This window comes from Bos mutus, chromosome 27 (genome assembly GCF_027580195.1).
Source record: "Bos mutus isolate GX-2022 chromosome 27, NWIPB_WYAK_1.1, whole genome shotgun sequence".
Classification (NCBI taxonomy): domain Eukaryota; kingdom Metazoa; phylum Chordata; class Mammalia; order Artiodactyla; family Bovidae; genus Bos; species Bos mutus.
In genome coordinates, this window is record NC_091643.1 from 20,235,320 (window position 1) to 20,261,846 (window position 26,527).

Consider the following 26,527-nt stretch of genomic DNA (forward strand, 5'->3'; position numbering starts at 1 on the left):
TACAGGGTAACATGGGTGGCGGGGCTGAGGGCATGCAGAGTCTTTGCTTTCCCAGGAACTGCAAAGGTCTGCCGAGGCTGCAAGCCCTACTTTGAGCTGTGTTAATGGCAGATGTGGGAAAAGGGGTCAGTGGACCTAGACTGATATCTCAGGGAGAAATAGGAGACCACAAGCCCCACTGTGAGGTGGAGATACAGGTTTTGAGTACTTTTCATGTGCCAGTCCTGTGTTAACAGTCTTTTATGATTACTACTACTACTACCTACAATAATTTGTAACATACAAGTACCTAATATCATCTGGCACAATTCCCATAAGAAGCCTGTGAAGTTCACATGATAATCTCTTTTATACAGATGAAGTTTAGGGAATGAAGTCTCTTGGTCAAGGTCATGTGAGTTGATTTCAAAGGACCCTGATCTTAACACCTATTCTCCTTGCCTAATGTTTTCAGTAGATGATGGCATTTAAGACTCATAAAGCTCTGGATGGTGGGTGGGTATTACACCCCGTCCAATTTTACAGGTGAAAGTCTAGAGAGCTCAGATGAGGTCCTGTCTGGAGGGATGCCTGGTAAGTGATGACTCCAGAACTCATGCCTGATCTACCTGGTGCTAAACATGCCCCTCAAGGCTGGGCAGGATGAGCTTCAGGGCAACAACACACACTGGCTGAGATCCACGAGGGTCAGACCCTGACGCAGGGCCTTGGCTGGTGGCACCTCAGCCTGGGGCTAAATCACCCAACCCCGGCTACAGATGTATAGATTTGACTTTCGTACCTTAAGCAGAGTATACATTCAGACAGAAGAGAGCTGAGTGATGAAATGCACAGCCCAGACAGTATTGAGTGGTCAGGAAGGGCAAGAAATCAGTGTGAACCAGAGTGGTTGGGGAAGGTCTCCTGGAAAATGCATAGAAAATATACAGTGGTATTTGAAGAAGCAAGGAATTATTTAATATGCACCTTTTTATTCAAGGCCTAGAAACATTTTCAATGTACTAGACATGATGGGGAGGCTGAAGAAATATGAAATACATTTTCTGGGCTCAAATGGCTTTAGAGTCTGATTGGTGCAATAGAAGACAGAGGAAATGACAGTGATCAATACCCAGCCAGTATCCAATTAAGGCTAAAGTATGTTCCATTATCTCCAAGTACTATTGAGCTTCAGATAATGAGAGATCAGCAAGGGGAGGAAGGTTAAGAAAGTTTCCCACATAGCATCCAAATAAAATAAATTAATTAATTTAAAAAAAATGAAAGTTTCCTGCAGGAGGGGGTCCAGAGCTGTGGCTTGGAGGATGCAGGGGTCGGATGGAGGGTTTCACATCTGCAAAGTCACAGAACAGGGAGAGAGCCCGGTGTGTGTGTGTTTAGGGCTGCACAGAGTGGGTCAAAGCAAGAGGTATGAAGTCATCTAGGAAAGACTGCTTCCAGCCCTGCAGGACGTGGTGACAACAGGGACGTAGAAACATTTCTTCATCTCTAAAGAAAGACTGTGGGGATTTCCCTGGTGGTCCAGTGGTTCAAACTCTGTGTTTCCACTGCAGAGGGCATGGGTTCAGTAGGGACTGAACCTACTGAACTTAGTTGGGGAACTAAGATCCACCATGCCGTGTAGTATGGCAAAATAAATAAATAAATAAACATAAAAAAAGACTATGGCCATCAGAAAAAGAGACGGTTGACCACACAGCTGAGAACATCATGGGTGAGTGGTCACTCTACCCGTCATAGCATCGTCCGCAGAGAATGTGTCCCAACCCAAGTGGTCCATTCTGAGTGGCTGGTGCATTTCTATCTCTCTCTCTTTTAAATTGAAATATAGTTGCTGTACAGTATTAGACAAGTTACAGGTATACAACATAATGATTCACAATTTGGGTGCTCAGTCGTGTCTGACTCTTTGAGACCTTTTGGACTGTAGCCCGCCAGACTCCTCTGTCCGTGGGATTCTCCAGGCAAGAATACTGAAGTAGGTTGCCGTCTCTTCCTCTGGGGGATCTTCCCCACCTGGGGATCAAACATGAGTCTCGTGTGTCTCCTGCATTGCGGGCAGTTTCTTTACCCAGTGAGCCATCAGGGAAGCCATGCTCCATTTACAGTGATTAAAAATGTTGGCTATATTCCCCGTGTTGTGAATATTTGCTATTTTTATTCACAGCAGCCTCTGTGAACATGGTTCAGGATGCTCCTTCTCTAAGAGAGGACTCTGCTCCCCTCATAAATGAAATGACCAAATCTCTGAAGCTGATAATCCAACCCAAACTGTGGCAAAATTGCCCCCTAGGGCCATTCAGTGAGAACCTGCTTGTCTCCCCAGGACCCAGGGTGGTCCCACGTCTCTCTGGTTGAACAATGAATGACTCCAGGGCTGTTACCACCCACTCCCCTGTACAAGGGGCCCTGGCCACCCCGTGTGACCCCATTTACACTTTGATAAACACATCTGGAAGGTGCCCAGCAATCCTCAGAGCTGGAGAGCTAGGAGGGTGTGTTGGAGCCTCTGCCTGGTCCCCCAGGCTCTGGCAGCTGGGTGAGTGGCGTCAGGAACCATGTGTTACTGGGAGTGAATTCTCCGTCATCACCATCGTGGGGGAATACTCGGCATTCACATGTTATCTCTAACAGAGCCCAGGTTCTGGCAACTGTCAGAAAATCACCAGTGTCCCCAGCCTCACACACGAGTGAGATGAGATTGTGGGACCAGCTCCTGCAGGTACTTGAAAATTCCAGGCTGTCTTATCTGACCTGCCGTTGACCTGACTGTGGAGACAGTCTTATTTCCTTGGTGGTTGGTTTCCTGGCAGAAACTGCCCGTGTCTTATAAATGACCGGCCAAACCTGCTGGGCAGAGCAGGGCTTCCGTTGTCAAGGTTGAGGGAACAGCCCCAGGAATCCTGAATGAAAAGGAGGTCAGGGCTGACAAAAAGAAGGCCCAGGGTCTTCCATGGAAGATGGGTTCAGTGACGTCCATCCATCCACCCAGTGGAAGAGACACACCCACGTGATAGATTAGTGAGGGCATGACCCATGGCACCCCCTCAGTGAAAGGAAGCCAGGAGCTCTTTCAGGCCAGATCACCCAGACTGATGTGTTAAGTGCCTGGGACCTCAAGAGGAAGACAGCAGAGGGCAGGGCCTCTGAAACAGGAGGGGGAAATGTGTGGGTGTGCACACCCAGGCACATGCGTTGGATTGGGGGACAATTAGAATAAAGAAAGCTCTGAATGCTGAAGCTGTTTGGGAATTAGGGGCTCACGCATAACACCCATCTTCTCCACCTGAGTTCATAATCCATAGAGAGAAAGATACAGGCAGTCAACAACTGGGGATGCACATGTCAGCTTTATCACAAATAAGCCAGCTAGTGAGCGTGCTGTTGATCTGCAGACTGATGGTTGTGACTTGGCCTCTGAAATGCCGGCAGGGAACACAGCAGGTCTTCCCAGGGGTCTGGGTCCCTACACCTGCAGAGAGCATAGGAGGATGGGCGCTGCCCACAGGCAGATCTAGAACTAGGAGGAGCCAGGAAGAGCTGAATCACGCAGGCTCAGATTCTCCTCCCCATGCTAGACCAGACGATTGACTTCCTTCCCAGACTAAATGGGAGGATGGAAGCTCTGGGTGACCTTAAAAGAGGTTCCTTCTCATGGAAGCACAAATACAGGAGAAAAAAGCCTCTACTCCTTAGCAGGTTCTCTGCCTTTATAGAGCAACAGCTAGAATCTGCAGTTACTGTATGATAAGTTTTCCCTTAACTGAGCAGAGACAGGCCTCTCTCTGAGCATCCTGTGACCTTCCAAGACGTGGCTTGGTGCTTCTGCACTCTCCAAGCCCAGAGAGGCCGGTACACTGAGCTAGTGCAGCGTGAATAATGGGGTTAGAAAAAGAATGTCTACACAGGTGAAATGGGGACCCCCGAAACCTTCCTGTACCTCTCATGCTTCTTAAGTGTTCCTCTTTCCTCCAGCAGGAACATCCGCTCCTGGAGCTCAAGGCGCATGCTCAGTCCTTCCCAGGCTTGACCGTGTTCCTCTGCAGTTTGCAATCCCCGAGGGTCTAGTGATTTGGTCCCCTTCCACCCAGTGATGGAAAACTAGCAAATCTAGATATTAACTAGGACTGATCTTACCAATCTTGATCTTATAATCACCAAATCCTGCAGTTGGAAGGTCACCTTGTTCAATCTCCTACCCCGAACTCCCCCTGAAAAATTTCATTAAAGACTTGGTGGGGAGGGAGATGAAATGAGTGAAGAGGCCTAAAAAGTACTTCCACGTAAAAGATAAGTCCTGCAGATGTAATGCACAGCTTGGTGTCTGTAGTTAACAACCCTGTATTGTGTATTTGACAGTTGCTGAGAGAGTGGACCTTAAAAGTTCTCATCACAAGAAAATATTCTAACTATGTGGCGTGATGGATGTTAACTAGACTTATTGTGGTCATCATTTTTTAATATATACATATATCAAATTGGTATGTCCTACACCCAAAACTAGTACAATGATATATGTAAATTATATCTTAATAAAAATGTAAAAATCTTTTAAAAAATTTCCTCATCAATCCCTCTTAGATAGACATCTGCATAGCATCTATTTTCCATAACCTCCTTTAGTATCTGCAGCAAACCTTGTATTAGTTTTTGGATGGTAATCTCAATTAGCTGAATGTTTGGAGCAAGATTATATTTAATTTCATGTTAAGCTTAACTGATGCCTTGCTCCTTCTTTTAAAAGGCTGGTGGTATAGCAAATCTTTCCAAAACGTATTGAAGGAGTTTAGGCTCTTCTTGGAGAGCCCCTGCCGTGGGACTAATCTGAGACAGGCCTCGGCTGATGGGATGGGGTGAATATTTAGATGGTGGTGGAGTTTGCAGCAGGAAGCAGGTCAGAACCATACAAGACCAGCTCAAGGTGCTGAGCCATGAATGACAGGAGAAGAGATCAGAGTTGTGAAGGGCTTCTCAATAGGGTCCAGCATTAGGAGCAGAAGGCAGTCAGGGAGGTTAGGGACAAAAGATGACTCAAGCACCAGCTGAATCTTCTTCAGTTACCAGGTTGCAGGGTGGTCTTTAGTCTTCAGCCTCTGCTTCCTCTGAAGAGTCTGACATCCCGCTGTATAAGCACAGAAATCTGGACACAAACAAAGGACCTTGCAGCACCCAACAGAATAATCCTGAACCTAGCAGTCCAGTGTGGAAAGACCTTATATATATTTAATGCCTTTTTAAAAAGATTTAGTAATCTACTTATTTTTGGCTGCACTGGCTCTTTGTTGCTATGGGCAAGCTTTCTCTAGTTGCGGTGAGCAGGGGCTGCCCTTCATTGCAATGGCTTCTCTTGTTGCGGAGCACAGGCTCTAGGCTCGTGGGCTTCAATAGTTGTGGCCTCTGGGCTTTAAAGCACAGGCTCAGTAGGGCTGATGCAAGGGCTTAGTTGCTCTGTGCCAGGTGGAATCTTCCCGGAGCAGGGATCCGACCCGTGTTCCCTGCCTTGTCAGGTGGATTTTTAACCACTGCACCACCAAGGAAGCCCCCAAGAGCTTACATATATTTAAAACATTAATTACTTCTGTGAAGTACTTACATGTACAAAAAAATTGGTAGTAAAATATTAAATGAGGCAGAGCACCGGGGATACAGATGGAATGGTAACTAGGGCTATTGGCATCCAAGTTATGGGAAGTTCACTGTAATGGGATTTAATCTTATTCTGCAGCCATCATATTGAACACCATGGTCATGGTGATGAAGACTGGGAAACTTTGATTGCATGAAGTCCATCTTGCACTTTTGTGTGGCTTTGGCAGGTGTACGGGATCTAGACGAGAACGTGGTTTTAGGAAATGATGCTATGATCCTCGTTTATTTTTGGGCTTCTGAGGCTTAAACATCGACCAGAGTAAAATAAACATATATGTGGGGACTCTTATCTGTGAGTTGCATTCTGACCACTGTTTCCATCTCTTTCTCTTTGCCTTTTCACATAGTTGATGTATCCCAGTCTGAGTTAGAAAATAAGTCTGTGTTTGTTAATGAAATCCAGTTGTTTGGATATGACAGTGTTCATAAATCCTCTGAATCCAGTCCTCTGGAATTTTCCCAGATTGAAATCAAATACTCATCCTCCTGCCTGGCTTTCAAGTCAGCAGTATCCTCATCGCACACAGCCTGTGTGTGACATTTGGGAGGGAGGTTATCACAATATAAGGACCATGTGAGTGCTCAGGTCTTATCTAATCAGGTTTTCTTGACACTTGTTTTATTGTGTTCAAATCCCACTGGCTTATCCAGCGACTGGACTGTTTAGTGAGCTGTAAGAAAAGAGACCTTCCCTACAAAGGCTTGCCCTTGTTTTAAACCCATTCTCCTACACGTCTGAGGAGTTTTGCCTCAGGGCTTGGGTCCCTCTTTCCTGGCTGATCACTGACTTTGGAAACCTGAACTCTGTCCCTCTCTCTAGTTTTAAGAAACATGGCAGAGTAGGGTAGGTGTTTGGACAAGAGGATTCTTAAGATCCCTCCCAATTTTTGGTGTTGCGGATTCTAAAATCTAGTTGCCACAACATTCAGTATAATTCCTCCCTCCTCCCTACAAAACAAGACTCAAGAAATATCTATGGAACACGGAAATGAGTGAAGAGATGAATGGATGGATAAATGAATAGATGGACAGAATTGTCAGGTGACTATGGTCTCAAGGTGTTCTCCCAATTGCTTCCTGGAAAATCATTTTGTTTGGATAAAATGGATAAAAACTTTTGCAGAAATCCTGGTGCCAGCTGTGCTCCCTAATACACCACAGTTCCGAGATGGACAGGCAACTTTATCTACTCTGGCGTTTCTTACCATATGGAGATAGAACTGATACCTTCAAAGCAAATGGGGTTACCACTTCCACCCATTAAGTGGCTCTTATTTTTTAAAAACGGAAAATCAACAGTGTTGGTGAGGATATGGAGAAATTGGAACACTCATACATTGCTGGTGAAAATGTGAAATGGTGCAGTTGCTGTAACAAACAGTCCAGCAGTCCCTCAAAAAGTTCCTCAAAAAATGTAGAATAACCATTTGATCCAGCAATTCCACTACTAGACATATTCCCCAAAGAGCTGAGAGCAGGAAATTAAAGATAAACTTGTACTCGAATGTTCATAGCAACATTATTCACAATTGTCAAAAGGTGGAAATAACAACCGACAGATGACTGCATAAACAAATCGTGGTCTCTCCGCACAATGGCATATTATTATTTCCTTGAACAGAAAGAGAATTCTGACACGTGCTACGACATGGAGGAACCTTGAGGACATTATGCTAAGTGAAATAAGCCAGTCAGAAAAGGATAAATATTGTATGATATTTATAATATTGTATGATAAATATAAATGATTCCATTTATATGAAGCTATGTAGAAAAGGCAAATTCACAGAGACAGAAGGTAGAATAGAGGTTACCAGGGGCTGAGGAGGGGGGAGAATGGGGATATACTATTTAATGGGTACAGGGTCTCAGTCTGGGATGATGAAATAGTTCTGGAAATGGATAGTGGTGATGGTTGTACAACATTGTGAATGTATTTATTAATAACATCCCTGAATTATGCACTTAAAAATGGCTACAATCATAAACTTTATGTGAGTGTATTTTAGTGCATTAAAAAATAGCAAAAGCAAATAAAACAAAAGGGGAATGTGAAAGACCAGAAGTAGAAGGAGGCTATCAGGTAAACTATCCCTCAAAATCCTAACTACAGAAGCATCTCATGGTGTTTGCAGCTTATGGGTGCTCTCATACGCCAGTCACTGTCCCAGTCCTTCCAGCATCCCTGTGGGGGATTATTATCCCATTTCACTGATGGATAAACTGAGGCTCAGAGTTGTTGACTCATCCAACAGTATATCATCAGCCAGTAGCAGAGCTGTGATTTAACGCTTGTCTTCACACTTGAAATGCTGTACTCGTCCTGCTTCACTGCAGTGGCCTGTCTAAAGCAGTCTCCACGCAGCTTGTAGAAATGCAGTCCACACGCAGGACCAGCTAGTAAGGCTGATGAAGTGGTAAGGGGTGCTGACCTAGAGGTTAACAGCCTGGCCTGCCATCCAACTGGCTCCACTCTCACACTCCCCTGGGAGAGAAGGAAGGTCACAAAGCTTATAGCGGGGCTGATGACACCGAAATTCATTTGCTTTGAATATATATCTTGACCATAAAATAAATACAACTCCCAACTCCATCCCTTCCTTAAAGCTTATGTATTCAAAGATCTCTTCAAGGCATTGACATCAAGTTCTCATCTGTATATCAGAATCCAGCACTTCTCCTTACAGACTCATAGACCATCTTTCAAGAAAAGTTTTCTATCGTTTGACATTTGAATCCAGCATCCCTGGCATGAAATCAAGTGTCAGGAGGCATTTCCCCTACCTGGTGAAATTCATGCATATCATTTGTACTTTGTATGTGAGGTTAATCTCTTCAGGGCCCCGTTTAGCACAGAGAAGGCCATACATCTCCTGGTTTTATGGTTGCAGAAGTTACTCCATCAAACCATCCATCGGCTTTTTCTGAGCAAAGCGATCCATCTGTGTAATTAATGGAGCCCACTCTCCTGCCAAAACCTGGCCAGTTCAGTCTGTCTGTTGCTATCCATAGCAGCTTGAAAGATGGCAAAGATGGCCGCTCAATTCTGATTTTCACCCCGAAGTCATTCACCCATGGAGTTCCCGTTGTTTTTGGCGTTCCTGCAAGTGGGCTGTTAATTAAACTCCCCAAATTGTTATTTACAGACAGTGGCTGCCTCAGGGTGCCAAGGGCAAGCCACGCACATCCTGCCAACTGTCCATCTGTCTCTGTTTTCCTGGATTCTGTCTCTGGAACAGTGAGCCTTGGGTTCCCAGGCCTGACAGTGTGCTTACCCAAACACTTGCCCACTGCAGCTGGGCAGAGGCAGTGCTGCCTAGCAGTTAGGAATATGGGCTCAAACGAGACTGCTGAGGTCTCAATCCAGGCTCCACCATGAACAGATTCTGTACTGCTGGGCAAGCCTCTGAATCTCAACTCAGGACCTCAGTTTACTCATCTATAGAGTGGGGATAGTAATGGTATGTGTGTGCAAACTCAGTCATGTCCAGCTCTTTGCAACCCCATGGACTGTAGCCCACCAGGGTCCTCTGTCTGTGGGATTTTTCCAGGCAAAATACTGGAGTGGGTTGCCATTTCCTTCTCCAGGGGATCTTCCAGACCCAGGGAATGAACTGCATCTCCAGTGTCTCCTGCATTGGCAGGCGACACTTTACCATTAGCGCCACCTGGGAAGCCCCTAGTAGTGGTATGCCCACCCCTTCAGTAGTTGAGATTAAATATCCTCTAACATGTAAATTTGGAAAACTCAGCAGTGGCTGCAGGACTGGAAAAGGTCAGTTTTCATTCCAATCCCAAAGAAAGGCAATGCCAAAGAATGCTCAAACTACCGCACAATTGCACTCATCTCACACGCTAGTAAGGCAAAGCTCAAAATTCTCCAAGCCAGGCTTTAGTAATACGTGAACCGTGAACTTCCAGATGTTCAAGCTGGTTTTAGAAAAGGCAGAGGAACCAGAGATCAAATTGCCAACATCCGCTGGATCATGGAAAAAGCAAGAGAGTTCCAGAAAAACATCTATTTCTGCTTTATTGACTATGCCAAAGCCTTTGACTGTGTGGATCACAATAAACTCTGGAAAATTCTGGAAGAAATGGGAATACCAGACCACCTGACCTGCCTCTTGAGAAACCTATATGCAGGTCAGGAAGCGACAGTTAGAACTGGACATGGAACAACAGACTGGTTCCAAATAGGAAAAGGAGTACATCAAGGCTGTATATTGTCACCCTGCTTATTTAACTTCTATGCAGAGTACATCATGAGAAACGCTGGGCTGGAAGAAGCACAAGCTGGAATCAAGACTGCCAGGAGAAATATCAGTAACCTCAGATATGCAGATGACACCACCCTTATGGCAGAAAGTGAAGAGAAACTAAAAAGCCTCTTGATGAAAGTGAAAAGGAGAATGAAAAAGTTGGCTTAAAGCTCAACATTCAGAAAACGAAGATCATGGCATCTGGTTCTATCACTTCATGGGAAATAGATGGGGAAACAGTGCAAACAGTGTCAGACTTTATTTTTTGGGCTCCAAAATCACTGCAGATGGTGACTGCAGCCATGAAATTAAAAGACGCTTACTCCTTGGAAGAAAAGTTATTACCAACCTAGATAGCATATTCAAAAGCAGAGACATTACTTTGCCAACAAAGGTCTGTCTAGTCAAGGCTATGGTTTTTCCTGTGGTCATGTATGGATGTGAGAGTTGGACTGTGAAGAAAGCTGAGCGCAGAAGAATTGATGCTTTTGAACTGTGGTGTTGGAGAAGACTCTTGAGAGTCCCTTGGACTGCAAGGAGATCCAACCAGTCCATTCTGAAGGACATCAGCCCTGGGATTTCTTTGGAGGGAAAGAAATTGCCTTCTTTCTGGGAAAGAAAGAAGGCAATTTCTTTCTTTTTTTTCCCCCAGAAGTACTTCTTCTGGGAAAGAAAGTACTCCAGTACTTTGGCCACCTCATGCAAAGAGTTGACGCATTGGAAAAGACCCTGATGCTGGGAGGGATTGGGGGCAGGAGGAGAAGGGGACGACAGAGGATGAGATGTCTGGATGGCATCACTGACTCAATGGACATGAGTCTGAGTGAACTCAGAGCTGGTGATGGACAGGGAGGGCTGGCGTGCTGTGATTCATGGGGTCGCAAAGAGTCGGACACAACTGAGCACTTGAACTGAACTGAACATGTAAATTACTTAAAAAGAGTTGGAACCAGAGTAAGACCCCAATAGAGGTTAATTCCTACTATTCTCAGTCTTATTACCACATCCCTGGATTTACAGAGGAATTCATCAAAATCCTAACCTTCAAAGATTTCCTAGCGGTACCTTATCAACATCCACAATTTCGGCACTCATGGGCAGTCATGTTGAGTGACAGCACCTGGCCTTCCCCAAACCCTCTGTCAGCCTTCAGATGCTGCTGCACCTTGGAAGTCAAAGCCCCTCGTGGGAACGCCAGCGGGTGCAGGCAGGAATTGGGAGAAGGGCTCTCCGTCCTCAGGAGGGTGAGTGGACAGAGGCTTTGCAGACTTTCCAAGAGCAGCTGTTCTGTTTTCAGGACATGCGGCATCCAAAAAGAAGGCAAGAGTGCCAGGTCATGGTCGAAGTACAAGTTCAGGTGTAGCAAATCATCGGGGAGACCCACCTGGGCTCCCAAAATGACAGCTTTGGGACAGTGAGGAGCGAACAGCTTGGGATTCCCCAGTGAGAGAAATTTCTAGAGACATCACAATATTCTTTACAGAGGAACTTTGTGATTTAAGGTGCTGATGTCAACACAGGTATAAGTGCTCTTCAGTTTAAGAAAACCCAATTAAAGAAAAAAAAAAACCCTGGAATTTAGACCTGGATGTTAAGAGGGTACTGAATACAATCTTTAACGGTTATTTTCCATTTACAGTCATTATGAAATATTGACTCTATTGTAAATGCATCCTTGAGCCTGTCTCAGACCCAGTGGTTTGCACCTCTCACCCTTCCACCTCTCGGTTGCTCCTCTCCCCTCCCCACTGGTAACTACTAGGTTATTCTCTTTATCTGTGAGTCTGCTTCTTTTTTGTCATATGCACTTAGTTTGTCTTATATTTTAGATTCCATGTATAAATGCTATCAGACAGTATTTGTCTTTTCCTGTCTGACTTACTGTACAGCACAGTGAATACAGTTATTTTGTGATAACTGTAAATGGAAAGTAACTTTTAAAAATTGTAAAAAGATTTTTAAGAGTTTTGAATTAAGTCCAGGTCTCAGGAATGCCTCTCTGGCCCTGTCTCATTGATCTTCAGTGAATCATTTCACCCACCCGGGCTTCACGTCTCCCTTTAGATCTGCAAGATGCATTTCATCTCTCCCTTTAATTCGGGCAGCATCCATTTGCATCCTGAAGGGTTTCCTGATTTATCCATCGATGCCCTGTTATCCTAAAGTATGTTCAGCATCATTTTTCAAGATGCTCACGGCTCATCTGAGCGGCAGGTGGGTGGAGGACAGGAGAAAGTGAGGCACTTTTTGCTCAATCATGCAGAGCTTCAGATTTTCAGATACTTGGGGTGTGGGTGGGGGCAGCTTTATTTTGTTGTAAGAACATGTCTATTGCTGGCTCTCATCACATGACTCAAGCTGAGAAGTCCTGTCACGGGGACCCTTTAGGTAGTGCCAATGACCTCCTCTTGCACAGGAATTTGTTGATATGAAAATCACGTTTCTGATTCTGCTAGCAGATTAGCACTTGTGTCTGTCACTTTTTCAAAAGCCTCTGCTGACGGGAGCTCGGCTCCTGCTTGCTAACAAGGGTCTGAAAGTGGTTTGAAATAGCTTGAACACATTTTTCAAGATGTTCTGCCTTTTAGGAATATCCAGCAGATAGTAAATATCATTAAAATTAATTGTGCCAAACAGACTCCCACAATTTAAATTGAATTGTCAGAAATGCATAATAAAAGTTTGAAATTATGTGTCGCACAAGGAATAAATTTAACCTGATTATTTGACTCAAAATTAAATTAAAGGCTGAAGGTACTTACTTTTTAATATGTTTTACATTGTTATATGACTTCCCTTAGAGTCATTTATATCTAAGCCATTTTTCTGTAAAGCAGGTAATGTAAATTTTCTCTCTCTAGTGTCTTTTCCATCACTAAAGTATGTCATGTATCTTCCATATAACTCCCTTTTCTCATGATGATAGTGGTGCACCTCAGTACTTCTAACATTTTTTGCTCTGTCTCTGAGTCACATGGAGAATAATCTATTTCCACACTGGTTCCATCCTGAGTTTGGATGACTCCACTGGCCACAACAGCAAATGCTAAAGATACTGATTCTCATTCGCCTGGTGCAATAGTAGAATTCTACTCTCTAGAGTAGAATGGGAGAAAGCAATGGCACCCCACTCCAGTACTCTTGCCTGGAGAATCCCGGGGACGGGGGAGTTGGTGGGCTGCTGTCTATGGGGTCGCACAGAGTCGGACACGACTGAAGTGACTTAGCAGCAGCAGCAGCAGAGTAGAATGACATATATACCTGTGGCGGATTCATTTTGATATTTGGCAAAACTAATACAATTATGTAAAGTTTAAAAATAAAATAAAATTAAAAAAAAAAAGAAAACAAAGGACTGGGTGTCTTGTATTTTTATTTGCTAGGACTGGCAACTCAGTGCCAGAGCCCTTCTCTCTTTCTTCTCTCACTTTTGAGACTTCCTCTTCTGCCCAGTTCTCCCTCACTCTCTTCACCCTCTACTTTCCCTAGCCTTTCAGACCCTAAGGGGTCCTCCACACCCTGAGCTCTTACACATCTGCTTGCTTCTGTGGCTACAGCCACACTCACCCATCTTGAAGTACTGAATTTGTAGACAGGGTGCCCCCACCATGGAGACCCCGTCTCTAGCCTTGGATGCCAAGCTTCCCTCTCACTCCTTGGGTTCCGTCTTTTTCCAGATGTTGCCCATGTCTGTCATGCCCAAGGGCATGTAAGCTGCTGTACCTCAGCTGCTTTCTGAGGATGGCAACAGGAATCCCCCGGTCCTATCGCATCTTCTATTCACCATGAAGGAAAATCAAAGCATATGGATGAAACTAAAAGGAGAGGGGATTGTCATTCAGGGCGGGGTTCCTAATGGGTAGGAGCTGCTTAATGTGAGGCTCATGCTTCCAAGATTCCAGACAAATCATCCTGTGTCCACAGAGCATCTATACCCTCAATGATACAATTTCTGCTTTCTTGTTACTGAGTCACCATTTCCTTAAATGAGCTGCACAAACGAGTGCAAGCAGAAAGCAATTACACTATTTTTTATTTTGCTAAGTTGAATGCTTCTTTGCTCCTGGATGAAATCTCAGGCAGGTCCTATGAAATTAACAAATAGCCTCATTTTTCAGATAATAAAAACATCCGGTTCAATCCAGGATTCAAATTTGTCATACAATTTAGACTCTTCTCTTCTTGCCAGCTTGGGCCTGATACAAGATAAGGAGCTGGCGGTGGTGCAGGAGCTGGTTGGCTTCATCACTGCTTAAAATCCTTCTCAATTCAGGCTCCCACAGTACTGGAGGGGAGTGAAGGACAGGGCGGGAGCAACAACGAGCTCACTTGGTGGAGATCACTGCAGTCTGGTGTCAGGACGCTTTTTTCTCTCACGTAGCACTTTCATGGGTTCTTTGGGGGTCTTCCCTTGGCACCTCGCCTAACATCATGTGGGTCTCCAACCAGCAGTTCTTTTAATGAAGCCAAAGTCGCATGCAGCCGGCCACTCTCCACCACCCTAGTAGCCCCTGGTGCGCCTCTAAGTCAGGTACCTTCCCTCCAAGCCCTGTCTCTTTGCTCCCTGGCAGAGGCAGCTGAACGCACATCTTTTCTTTGGGTTTTGCAGATGGAAGGCAGCTACCAGTCTGCACTCACCCAATTCTGAGCCTCAACAGATAAAGCTGAGTTTTGAAGTCTCTCTCGCTTTGCTTAAGGTGATGGGGAAATATCCATCTGCTTCCTCCCAAGCAGGTGGGTAGGGTGGAGCAGAATGGTGGGAATGTCCAGCTCCTGCCAACTCTCTTCAAACTAATCCTTGCCACTAGCTGCTTCAAGCTCCTAATAAGTTCCCAGCTTCCTCTTTGAAGCTCTCGAGGTGGGTGACGGAACATGTTTGGGACCACCCCTGTGCCAGCCCCACACAGATGATCTAACACTGTCTTAGGGTAGTTCTCCGCTTGGGGGCCTCACCCAAATTTCCCTACAGGAGGAATATCCTGTGGCCATCTCATTACAGTAACTCCTTAGAACAGTGTCATAGAGGATAAGAGTCGACTGAAAAGTCATTTGTGGTTGTAGAGCTTCTAGAAATCTAATTGTGCTAAATGTTGACTTGATTTTACTCCTGGATTCATTTCTCAGGAGAACGAGAAAGGACTAGGGCTCTGAACTTGGTATGAACGTTCTGAAGGGAACGCTGGGCATAACTAGATATCCACCTTTTGTTTTTAGAAAGAATATTTCGAAGGGGGAAGTATACTTTTCAAAGGTACCCACAGTGAGGAACTAAAGTGGGGCCAGGTTATGAGGCACTCTGAAAAACAGAATTACAATGAGGATGTGGGGGCTTAAAAGGACAGGGAAACAAGCTAGAAAGAAGACAAGGTCTGGAGACTCAGGCAAAGGACGAGCCTGAATCTGGAAGGCAAGTAGAGAGAAAAAAGTAAAGACCAGGATGAGCTGAAACTTGTAAATAGTAAGGACAGCACAGTGTTTTATGTTTAATGCACTTAACTGCTGCATGCTAGGCTCTGTTCTATGTACTTATGTTTGTACCACAATAACCATACTATGGTTATCCCCATGGCACAGGTGGGGAAATGGAGGTGCAGAGATGTAAAGCGAATTGCCCAGTGGCCGTCAGCTGGTAAGAATTCAAACCCAGGCACCCAGGCTGCATCTGAAGCCCCTGTTAGCGCATCCACTTTGCCCTGAGCTTTGGAGGTCATGGATATGTTTTGCTCACATTGTAATCTCAGCATTTAGATCGATGTCTGGCAAGCAACATACACTCGAAGTTTGTTCAATTAAGTCGCACAAGAGCAACAGGTAGAAGGAAGGCTTCCTGTGTCATAGTTTTGCCCAAGCCTCCAAACCAAAGACAGTGGATGACAAGCACCATCCCCGTTCAAAGGGGAGGTGCTAACCATGTGATTCCGAATTTAGACAGAGGAGGCCAAGCGACCCAACAACCTCCTGTGCATCAGAGGAGGCTCGTGGCTCTTAGAGGGAAGAAAGATTTCTTTGGAGAGAATGCCTAGAATCAGAGAGAGAGCCTTGTGGGTTCCCTGCCCCTCCTCCACCTACCACTGCCTCCAGGATAAGTGAAGAGGGAGATGCCAGTGGTTTTCAGGAAGCGGGGACTGACAGCCCACTCGCTGGCCCACATGCTGGCTGATCTGCTCAAACTCTCCAGCCTTCCCTTTGCTGTGGCTGGACTGATGGGCCAGGAGGGTTCCTGGGAGAGCTTGAAATGTGGCCCTTGGGTTTGCTAGTCAAAAGACTAGGGGTCTGACTCTGCTGAAGCAGCCAGAAGGAGGGTGTTGGAAGACCCCGCCACTGAGGGCCAGGAGAGGAGAGAGGGCAGAGGGAGGGGTGCCCGTTAGGCCCCAGTTTGGAAAGGACCACAGTCAAGAGGGCCATGGGCTTGGGGGAAGGGAGCCCAGGAGCAAAGTGCAGAGAGGAAGAGAGGAGGGGCTCCTGAACGGGCCTCCCCAAGTGCGCGGCCCCTGACGGGGGCTGAGGTCCTTGTCCAGCTTCGAGGTGCATCTAGGGGAGGGGCGGTGATGGCGGGGTGGTAGCAGTGGGGAGGTTCACTCAGCGAACCCACAGAAGGATCCCAGAGGAATTTTCCAATATATGTGCATAAGCAACAAGAGGGAGCATATACACAGCACAGGGCCCTTCCACTGCCCGGGCTCTAGCCCCGGGGGACCCGGAAGCAGTAGTGCCCCAGCTCTGGCCCCTCTGGCCCCAGGGGACCCGGAAGCAGTAGAGAGGGCAGAGGAGGGACAGGAAGAAGGAGTAGGTCTGACCTGAGCTGAGGTGAAGAGGCAGGGAGAGAAGGGACAAGCTTCCGTTGGAGGACAGAGTAAAGTTTTGATTTGGATTATACTGGACTTTCCTGGTGGCTCAGACGGTAAAGAATCGGCCTGCAATGCAGGCGACCAGGGTTCAATTCCTGGGTTGGGAAGATCCCTTGGAGAAGGGAGGGGCAATCTACTCCAGTATTCTTGCCTGGAGAATTCCATGGACAGAGGAACCTGGTGGGCTTCAGTTCATGGGGTCACAAAGAGTCAGGTATGACTCAGTGACTAACACTTACTTAATGACTTGAGAGAGAATGTTGTTAATCTTTAAATGAACATTTAGGCAAGAATATCCCAAGATTAGTTTTCCAGAATATTGTTAAAATAATCATAGGCATCTGAGTTTTAATCCACTACTCTCCCAAATTCAAACTGTTGGACTTCCCTCAAGTCCAAGGTGGCTCAGATGGTAAAGAATCAGCCTGCAATGTGGGAGACCTGGGTTCGAATCCTGGCTTGGGAAGATCCCCTGGAGAAGAGAATGGCAACCCACTCCAGTATTCTGGCCTGGAGAGTTCCAGGGACTGTAGGGTCGCAAAGAGTCAGACACGACTGAGTGAATTTCACTTTCACTTTTTAGACTTGAAGGGGACCAAAGCATTCTAAAATCTGCCTGAGATGACACCAAGGCCTGGGGAGGAAAGAGCTGACTGGGTGGGTTTAAGGGCCAGCATTCGTGGCGGGGGAACCAAAAGCTCTCTCCTATTTCACTCCAGCGTATTCAACAACAAGTTACATGAGGGAGAGAGGGCAGGGCTGAATGCTAACAAATAATGCTGTGTTTCCCCAGTACTAAGACACGCTTTTCTTTTTTTTTTAACATTAAAATATTTCAGTAAATCCAATCCCTTGGAAATCCCAGTGTGCATCTATTATTTTTCCCCTAAAAAAAAGTTTTTTGAACTGATACTGTCTTCAAGTATATTGCATTTTAGGATTAAGATTATTTTGCAATGTAGAGCTCTCTAGAGGTTTCACAGGCTTTCCAGCGCTCTCACTTGCAGGATTACAAGTTCAATGTCACTCTCTGGCCTTCCTGCTCTAAGAAGCTGTGCTGTCCAGCATGGAGTGTGGGTGTCAGGAGAAGGGCAGGGCAGGAGGGAACAGGGATTGGCCTGAGTCTGTAGGCAGAAAGCTCAGGGAACTCCCCAGGATGTGCCTGCAAAAGATGTCCAGGGGACCACAGAACAACCCAAGGGTACCAGTCCAAAGAGTGAGATGGGGACCAAAATCCAAAGTAAAGATTGGCCACATGAGATTGTGAGAGTAAATGAGCCTGGATAAATTTGTAAAGAAAGGAAGCTTTAAAAGCTTAAAGATGTTGTAAATCAACTATACTCCAATAAAAACATTTTTTTAAGTTTAAAAATGGGTATTTATTCATCTGCTGATGGACACTTATGTTGTTTCTGTGTCTTGGCTATTGTGAATAATGCTGCTGTGAATATGGGGGTACAGATATCTCTTGTGGACAGTGACTTCATTTCCTTTGGATAAATACCTGAATGGAATTGCTGGATCATGTGGTAGTTCCTATTTTTAAATTTTTGAGGAAACTGCATATTGACTTTCATAGTGGCTGCACCAATTTCCAGTCCTACCAACAGTGCATAAGGACTCCTTTTTCTCCACATCCTCACCAACATTTGTTATCTATGTGAGTTGACTGATGTTAGCTAAACTTAGTGTGGCAATCATTCTGCAATATATGCATGTATCAATCACTATGTTTTACACCTTGGACTAAGACAATGTCATATGTCAATTATATCTCAATAAAACTGAGGAAAAATAAACTATGGCAATAAAAATGTTTTTAAAAGGGTAATAAGTGCCTTTGATTGAATCCATGGACAGAAAGAGAACTTAAGAAGACCGAGATGGTATAGTCACAGATACAGAAAGTTAGCTTAAGAAAAAATTAAGTTGAACACTGTAAAGTGGGGTTAAGCAACTTGTCCGACATAACAATGACTAATAAACAACAGAACTAATTACTTCCAATTTTTCTTCAATTTTATCCCCTTATATGAAACATCTCCAAAATGAAAAAGAGTAAAAAAAAAGATGCACTGAAGGAAAATAAGGCTTAGAGGGGTAAAGAAATAGTAAAAGAGAGAAAAAAAAAGACAAAAAAAACCTCAAAGACAAAACCACCTAGCTCTAGATTGGAAACACTGAGTTCCCACACACCACTCTTCTCATGGGAGCCAGTGACAGATCATGGCCCAGGGCACAATGGCGTGACTCGGACAAGGTTTAAAATCCTGCCAGCTCAATGCCTCCCTTGGGCAATCACCACTGACTGCACTTGTCTGCTCCCACAAAGCTGCCTCTTCTACGCCAGTTGTCCCCTCCCCAGTTTAGATGAGGTCTTGAAGAGTCTAGAAAGAACTTAGAGGCAGTTCCCAGAACCTTGGTTATAATCTCTGAAACATTCTTTGGGGAACAGGATCTTCCAAATTTTGAAAAGATGAATTTCAAACCTAGGAGCAAGAAGATTGTTATTTCCTGGTACAATTTGACAATTGAATATTAAACAGAAAAATTGAGGCTTCTTAGAAAATAAGGAGCTGAGCGATCACAAAAGCAGTTGTGCAGTAATAACCTCATTAGTTTTCATAGCGCTCATATCGTAGCACATACGGGGAATCACAGGCACAGCAAAGCACTTACTAAAGTTCCTTAAAAACAGATAGAAGTGTCTTAATTGAATGAAATATGGTTTGGTAAATTCATACGTAATTAAAAACCTGCATCAAAAGGGAATAAGAAGTTCTGGGAGTGGTTATTAATAAATCATTGTCGAAAGAGAAGGAGCATTTATTATTTATTAAGGATTGATTTATTTTCTTGTTTTTATGGCCATCAAAATTCTTATTAATGATTCGGAGCAATAGGAGAAATCTATTGGTGGAATGACCTAAGATTTCAGACAAGACTGGTTATTTGGGTAAATAACATATGGATGCTCTTCATTCGTGAATCAGGATAATTTAAACCGCTTGTTTATGAAGAACAATGGCTTGTGAAGCATTTTAATTTATACCTGGAATACTTTTTGGGTGATGGGAGCAGAGACTTTTGTGCCAGTGGATGCCACCTTCAACAACCCCAGGTCCTTTGGTGATAAATTATGGATATTGCCTCATAGTCATTAAAGTTTTATGAATTTTAGAGTATCAGGTAATCAGTCTTGGTGCCACTTTTAGCTGTTTCTTCTTGCTAAACCTTCTGAGCTCTTTCAAGGCATAATAAATCATGGTATTTAGACTTCTAGCCCCAGTACCCTCTATTTTCTGAATGTGGTCTAAGTTTATCAATGTCCCTGTTAAGACGTGGCAACTAATTATCAACTCCTATTCTCCAGATAAGGCTGAATCACTTAAGAGCGCAGTGTAGTGATGTCCAGCCTTGATTCAGAAACCGTCCTTCTGTGGAAACTGTCCAAGATCGTGTCAGCTCTTCAGTACACGCTTCATGCCTCTGGTTCTTACTGAGTTGTAAACAAAAGCTCTCGCGTCTGTTTCATTTGAACTGCTGTTGAAACAAATATCCTCCCTGTTGTCCCTGTTGATATTTTGGAAACTGAACTCATGGCTCTACGTTCATTCCTGCTACATTTGAACTTACGAATTTCAGCATAATAGTCTTTTAAAATTTTAATGTAGCACCAGTGTATGAAGACTGCTCTAACAAGAACATTTACCTAGCACATACACACACACAAAAAAACCTTGAAAATTTTAGTTTGCTGCTTATCATCACATGGAGATTGCCCTCAGTTCATGGATAAATTTTGGGGAGTGTGGAGTTCATAACCAGACACCCCTACGTCAATGCCAACCCTCACCCACAGTCCTCTTCTCTATAAATGACAACCTAATGCCATACCCTCTAACTGTTAGAAGACTTAGCATGCTCTGCTGCTGCTGCCTCAGGCTCTTTATTGAGATTATCATGAGCACCTGCCACTGAATAACATCTCGAACTGAACTCCCCGCCTCCAGCTCTTCCCCTGAACAGCTCCTCTGACACTTCCACCATCTCAGTAAATGTCAACTCTAGCCATGACATTGCTCAGAACAAAATCCATGGGGCCATCTTCAATTTCTCACGTACCACATCTGGTCCATCAGTCCCTGCAGTCTCTACCTTCAGAGATAACCAGGGCCTGAGCATCACCTCTGCGGTCACTGCCTCAGCCCACAGCCACCATCCCCTCCAGCCTGGATTCCTAGCCATTGAATTGACCCTCTGATTTTCACCCTGAAGTCCTAGTCTATTTTCAGCACAGCAGCTGGAGGATGCATTTAAAACAAGTCATTCCCATGGTCAAAGCCCTCTAGTGTGCTCCCGTCCAACTTGGAGTAAAAGCCCATGCCCTTGCAGAGCCCGAAGAGTCCCTGCTAGTTTCCTCCCAGCTCCCTCTGTCTCAGGCATGCCTCTCCCTCTTGCACACATCACCCCTTCCTTCCTTGATTTTTCTCAGCTAGGCCAAGCACACCCCGACCTCAGGGCCCACGTACTGGTGTTTCCTCTGAATTGTCCTGTTTGCTCCCTGTCTGCTCAAATGCATCAGTGAGTCCTAAATATAGCAACATCTAGCCGGTGCCCTGTCCAGTCCCCTGAACTGATCTTTCTCTGTGGGACTTAGCGTCACCTGATACACGGTATGTTTTCTTGTGTGTGTGTGTGTGTGTGTGTGTGTGTGTGTGTATTGCCTGGCAGCCCTCAATAAAGTAGCAGAAGTTTTGCTTGGTTCACCTTTACAGAGTCTAGATCAGTGCCTGACACAGAGGAGACTGTTGGTAAATCCTTGTTGAATGAATGAATAAAGAATGAAAAGCCTTTATAACAATACTTGACACGTAAGAGGTCAAGCACTGGATAAATGAATGAATAAACAGCATTTGGAAGTGACAACTAGCACATAGGATGCACTCGGTAAATACTTGTTGAATGAATGAATGAAGGCATTTAGAGCAGTAGTAACATGTAGCAACCCACTGACAAGTTTTAACACATTACTTGAATGTCAAAACTCTAACATCAGACGATGCTACTTCTGCCCGCATTCCCTAAGGACAAAGACACTCCGTATTTGGCACTGCAGAGTAGGAAGGAAAGGAGAATAAAGAATAAATAGGAGTGGGAGGCTCATCCCCGAGAATCCCTATGGTACAGATGAACCCATTTCCAAGGAAGAATAGACTCGAAGATGTAGAGAACAGATGTGTGGACACAAAGGGTGGGGTGAACTGGGAGATTGGGACTGACGTATATACACTATTATGTGTAGAATAGATAGCCAGTGGGAACCTGCTATAACGCACAGGGATCTCAGCTTCATGCTCTGTGATGACCTAGCGGGGTGGGATGAGGTTGAAGGGGAGGGAGATTTGAGAGGAAGGGGATGTATATATGCCTATGGATGGTTCACTTCACTGTGCAGCAGAACCTTACATGACTCTAATTATATTACCATTTTAAAAAAAAGGAGGCCCTAGGATAAGGACCAGGAATTTGAGGACTCTGTGTGGGGTTACTGTTCTTTTCGTGTATGTCTAAGGGGGCTTCCATGATTCTTATGTATTCTGACCGTGGATTTCTGAATATTGGGGAATTAACATTAGCATCTGTTCTTCCCAGATGTAAAACTTTCTTCTTATCAGATGGAGCAACACAGAAGAGTAACTCTTCTGATGCTCAGATTTCTTTTTTGCCCTTGATCATAGTGAATGAAATGATCTTAGTAAATGAACTGTTCAAGAGGCTAACTTTTAAACCCTGGAACTATAAAGCTGAGATATTTGAATTCATAAAATTGTTAGGACTGCTCCAAGAATTTATCAGCTATTGACTTTTTAGGATGAATTGGTTCTCTCTACGTTTTCCCTCCAAACTCGTTGATATCAGTCCGAACCGAAGACTGGGACTTTTGTTTGAGGTGGAAGAAAGATTGAGGGAGAGGAACTTTAGAGCCACATTGTCAGGGGAAAGAACAGTGGAGGCTTTTTTTTTTTTTTTGCAAATATATGGGCCTCAGAATGATAGAGTGAAACAGATAGGAGGGTAGCTGTTTGGGGGTGAGGGTGGGATCAAATGTAAATTTCTTCCAAATGAAAACCAGGCAGCTTCCATATTGACTGCGCTCATTGTGTGGGGCCAGGAAAAACCACCTCTCACGACCCCTTTCCAGGGCAACGGTTTGATGTTAATTCAGTTGGGCAGCAGGAACCCAAGGGAAGCCTCTATGTAAATGTTCCTCTAAATGTATTTTTTCTTCTTACTCCTTTGAAGGGTCTCAGTTTACGGGGCAATGTCAATACTCAAGCAATCCAGCTGAAGCATCTGAGTACAGGGCTCTGTGGCCTGGGACTGGCATTGATTCAGGAAATGCACAGGTCTGGCAGGCATTTGTCCTTTTCCCTCCTCCTTGCATGGAAATGGTATTCATTTCGTAGGTTTGGCTGTTAACTCTGCAAACGCAGCACTGCTGTCTCCTTGCCTTGACTTTGTAACTGTTTGCCGCCCTCCTCAAAGACTGGGGGAAGGGTCTTTCCCCGGGAGATGCATGAATAAAATTATACACCAGAACTGACTTTCAAGAAAACTCATCAAAAAAACCCTGAAAGTTGATCAATTAGGGGCTGGCTTCTAATGTTTATTTATAGATTCTCAATTACTTGATGGGTAGTTTATAAGACCAAAGAAACTTGAAGCAAAAACAACAAATTACCAGGGCAGCTCAGAGAGCTGTGAGGCTTTTTGGAAATTTTGGAAAACTTTAACTCAGCCACACTAACCATTACCAGCTCTTCAGTATCCTCTAATATGGTCCGGCCAAGCGGTCCATTGGCCCAGCCCCAAGCCTCCCCTGCTATGGAGATGAACCCTCCCACCACTGAAGCCACCAGCCCATCTTTGGTTATCTATACGTGTCAGAAAATTCATCATCACTGATGAGAACAACCACCTCCAATTAAAAATCCATTCAAATTCACAAAATTAACTCTTGATTCTTTTTAATGACAGTAGGGATAGCTGTAACTATTTCTAGTTTAGTTCTTGCAAATCAGTGGTCATCAAAATTCAAAGTCCTGATGTCTATGAGAGTGGTCCCCAGTCCTGCATTACATGCCCTGAGCCTTGCAAACAATTTGCCTTGTTAGGGATGCTATGACTAAGAGCTACAGATGATGCAGTTCTTACTATGAGAGGGGCATGCCATCAGGTGGGAATGATATGTGGATCCTTCCCACCATAGTCCTAGGAAGAGGTTGGCATAACCTTCCTTTTTCAGTTGAGAAGGCTGAGAGCTTAGGGTGACCTTGCCAGTCAATAGTAGAGCTGAGAGTTGAACCCTGGAGGGTTTGATAACCAAGCTCATGCTCAACCCAAGATGTCCCCTCTAAGGTAGTCTATCCTCAGGCACTCTTCATGGACCCTTCTGCACTGGGGTGGATAATAGTGGACAAAGGAGCTCTCAGCTGACCACAGAGCAGCCTGCATGAAGCCAGCTCAAAGTCTTTTCTCTTCCGATTTCTCCTCAGCCTAGTGGAAATGTGACCCCAGCTGTCAATGCCTAAAAGAGACTTCAAGAAAGCACTAATCAGATCAGATCAGATCAGTCGCTCAGTCATGTCCGACTCTTTGCAACCCCATGAATCGCAGCACGCCAGGCCTCCCTGTCCATCACCAACTCCCGGAGTTCACTGAGACTAATGTCCATTGAGTCAGTGATGCCATCCAGCCATCTCATCCTCTGTCATCCCCTTCTCCTCCTGCCCCCAATCCCTCCCAGCATCAGAGTCTTTTCCAATGAGTCAACTCTTAGCATGAGGTGGCCAAAGTACTGGAGTTTCAGCTTTACCATCATTCCTTCCAAAGAAATCCCAGGGCTGATCTCCTTCAGAATGGACTGGTTGGATCTCCTTGCAGTCCAAGGGACTCTCAAGAGTCTTCTCCAACACCACAGTTCAAAAGCATCAATTCTTTGGCGCTCAGCCTTCTTCACAGTCCAACTCTCACATCCATATGAAAAACCATAGCCTTGACTAATAGCAAGTGACATTTCTGGAGTCCCTTAAAACCTGTGATACATACCTTTATCTTTCATATAACATTAAGTTATATAACAGCAGAATCACAGAATTTCAGAGTTATTGGAATTTTGCAGATCATTGAGTCAAGGTTTCCTCCTGATATATCTGCTGGGAATAATCCTATCAAGAGGAAACTAAAGGGTTATATAAAAAAAAAGTAAATCAATGTGGGAAGCAAAGCTAGAGTAGCTGCTTTTGCTATGTACCCTTTTGGGGAAGGAAGAGTATCTGAGGGCCAGCTTTTGTCTCTGAAGGATTTGGAGGGCAGGGAGATGAAGAGGAGGCAAGTCAGAGAGCCCGACTGAGCCCTGAGGGTCTCTGCCTCCAAGTTCTCATGGACCAACTCCTGCTTGCACAACTCGGTAGGTTGAGGCAGAGGACAGAGAAATATCCCTGGACACCCCAAAAGTTCCCTGATAGCTACACACAACCAAGAAGGAAACGAACCTTTTCCACACTTCTCCTAGAAGCCATAAAGGACAAGAATGTCAGCATCCATGGACTTCCCTTCTGTATGAGGCTGACCACCGGGCTTTCTAGAACCCAGACTGTTGGGGTATTCTTGCAAGCAGTGAGCTGCTGTCTGCCTCCCCGCAGGTTAGTTTTCATCTCTAAGCCCCAGTTTTCTTATCTCCAACAAAAGCAGTACTTCTCAATTTTAGTAAATACCTGGAGGGCTTCTCAAAGTATTCATAGATCTCAGGGTCCTACCCCGGTGGTTCTGATTCTGTAGGTCTGCAGCAGGGTGCAGCAATTTGCATTTTTAGCTGGTTCCCAGGTGGCACCAGACCTGCCGGTTTGGAGACCACACTTTGGGAACCACTTTTCCAACTGGTTGTGTTCTTGAGAACTCCCTGAGGTGGACATGTTCGGTGTTTCTCCTGGGGATGGTCAGCTTCTTCAGAGAAGCATCTTCCTAACTCATGCTCAGGGTCTAGGCTCTGCTGCCAGCATCTTGTTCACCCAAGAGGGCTTGGAGGGAAGATCTCATCATGAGGTGTGTAAGTGCTCCTCTGATCCCCCCACTGTATTATGGTAGTATGTGTGTGTGTGTGTGTGTGTGTGTGTGTTAGTCGCTCAGTTGTGTCTGACTCTGTGACCCTGTGGACTATAGCCTGCCAGACTCTTCTGTCCATGGAATTCTCCAGGCAAGAATACTGGATTGTGTTACCATTTCCTCTTCTAAGGGATCTTCCCGACCCAGGGATGGAACCCAGATCTCCTGCATGGCAGGCATATTCTTTACTGGCCAGGCCACTTGGGAAGCCTGTACTATGGTAGACTTGCCATCAACTATTTCTAGGATCCTCCAGTACTGAGGCTCCCCTTCCATCCTCTCTAGAGGGAATAACTTCTTGACTTGTGCCAGTGGAGATGAGTGACAGTCCCTCTGCTGGGAATTCAAATGCTTCCTAAGCAGACTCTCAGTGGATCCTTCTAGAACTCCACCTTTAACCCCAATCACTGGAGCCACTAATCCCTGCATATTCACGGTGCTGAGTGCAATGAGCGTTCATCTCACCTCCCACGCTGTTGGCTTAGGATTCTGGCTCTTGGGTCTGAAAAGTCAATAGTCCTTGTCCCTCTGCCTCCAGCTGTCAGGACTTTGCAGTTCTGTTCTTCTCCTTCATTTCCTTTGTCCTTGTGGGTTTTTTGAGCC